Consider the following 2,343-nt stretch of genomic DNA (forward strand, 5'->3'; position numbering starts at 1 on the left):
CATCATGTGATGAGTCAGTGTCGAGGGGGCATCATGTGATGAGTCAGTGTCGAGGGGGCATCATGTGATGAGTCAGTGTCGAGGGGGCATCATGTGACGAGTCAGTGTCGAGGGGGCATCATGTGACGAGTCAGTGTCGAGGGGGCATCATGTGATGAGTCAGTGTCGAGGGGGCATCATGTGATGAGTCAGTGTCGAGGGGGCATCATGTGACGAGTCAGTGTCGAGGGGGCATCATGTGACGAGTCAGTGTCGAGGGGGCATCATGTGACGAGTCAGTGTCGAGGGGGCATCATGTGACGAGTCAGTGTCGAGGGGGCATCATGTGATGAGTCAGTGTCGAGGGGGCATCATGTGATTAGTCAGTGTTGAGGGGGCATCATGTGATGAGTCAGTGTCGAGGGGGCATCATGTGACGAGTCAGTGTCGAGGGGGCATCATGTGATGAGTCAGTGTCGAGGGGGCATCATGTGACGAGTCAGTGTCGAGGGGGCATCATGTGATGAGTCAGTGTCGAGGGGGCATCATGTGATGAGTCAGTGTCGAGGGGGCATCATGTGACGAGTCAGTGTCGAGGGGGCATCATGTGATGAGTCAGTGTCGAGGGGGCATCATGTGATGAGTCAGTGTCGAGGGGGCATCATGTGATGAGTCAGTGTCGAGGGGGCATCATGTGATGAGTCACTGTCGAGGGGGCATCATGTGACGAGTCAGTGTCGAGGGGGCATCATGTGACGAGTCAGTGTCGAGGGGGGCATCATGTGATGAGTCAGTGTCGAGGGGGCATCATGTGATGAGTCAGTGTCGAGGGGGCATCATGTGATGAGTCAGTGTCGAGGGGGCATCATGTGATGAGTCAGTGTCGAGGGGGCATCATGTGACGAGTCAGTGTCGAGGGGGCATCATGCTATGAGTCAGTGTCGAGGGGGCATCATGTGATGAGTCAGTGTTGAGGGGGCATCATGTGACGAGTCAGTGTCGAGGGGGCATCATGCTATGAGTCAGTGTCGAGGGGGCATCATGTGATGAGTCAGTGTCGAGGGGGCATCATGTGATGAGTCAGTGTCGAGGGGGCATCATGTGATGAGTCAGTGTCGAGGGGGCATCAAGTGATGAGTCAGTGTCGAGGGGGCATCATGTGACGAGTCAGTGTCGAGGGGGCATCATGTGATGAGTCAGTGTCGAGGGGGCATCATGTGATGAGTCAGTGTTGAGGGGGCATCATGTGACGAGTCAGTGTCGAGGGGGCATCATGTGATGAGTCAGTGTCGAGGGGGCATCATGTGATGAGTCAGTGTCGAGGGGGCATCATGTGACGAGTCAGTGTCGAGGGGGCATCATGTGATGAGTCAGTGTCGAGGGGGCATCATGTGACGAGTCAGTGTCGAGGGGGCATCATGTGATGAGTCAGTGTCGAGGGGGCATCATGTGATGAGTCAGTGTCGAGGGGGCATCATGTGATGAGTCAGTGTCGAGGGGGCATCATGTGACGAGTCAGTGTCGAGGGGGCATCATGTGATGAGTCAGTGTCGAGGGGGCATCATGTGATGAGTCAGTGTCGAGGGGGCATCATGTGATGAGTCAGTGTCGAGGGGGCATCATGTGACGAGTCAGTGTTGAGGGGGCATCATGTGATGAGTCAGTGTCGAGGGGGCATCATGTGACGAGTCAGTGTCGAGGGGGCATCATGTGACGAGTCAGTGTCGAGGGGGCATCATGTGATGAGTCAGTGTTGAGGGGGCATCATGTGATGAGTCAGTGTTGAGGGGGCATCATGTGACGAGTCAGTGTTGAGGGGGCATCATGTGACGAGTCAGTGTCGAGGGGGCATCATGTGATGAGTCAGTGTTGAGGGGGCATCATGTGATGAGTCAGTGTTGAGGGGGCATCATGTGACGAGTCAGTGTTGAGGGGGCATCATGTGACGAGTCAGTGTCGAGGGGGCATCATGTGATGAGTCAGTGTTGAGGGGGCATCATGTGACGAGTCAGTGTCGAGGGGGCATCATGTGATGAGTCAGTGTTGAGGGGGCATCATGTGACGAGTCAGTGTCGAGGGGGCATCATGTGATGAGTCAGTGTCGAGGGGGCATCATGTGACGAGTCAGTGTCGAGGGGGCATCATGTGACGAGTCAGTGTTGAGGGGGCATCATGTGATGAGTCAGTGTTGAGGGGGCATCATGTGATGAGTCAGTGTCGAGGGGGCATCATGTGATGAGTCAGTGTCGAGGGGGCATCATGTGATGAGTCAGTGTTGAGGGGGCATCATGTGACGAGTCAGTGTCGAGGGGGCATCATGTGACGAGTCAGTGTCGAGGGGGCATCATGTGACGAGTCAGTGTC

Source organism: Callionymus lyra, chromosome 4 (genome assembly GCF_982586985.1).
Source record: "Callionymus lyra chromosome 4, fCalLyr1.hap1.1, whole genome shotgun sequence".
NCBI lineage: Eukaryota > Metazoa > Chordata > Actinopteri > Syngnathiformes > Callionymidae > Callionymus > Callionymus lyra.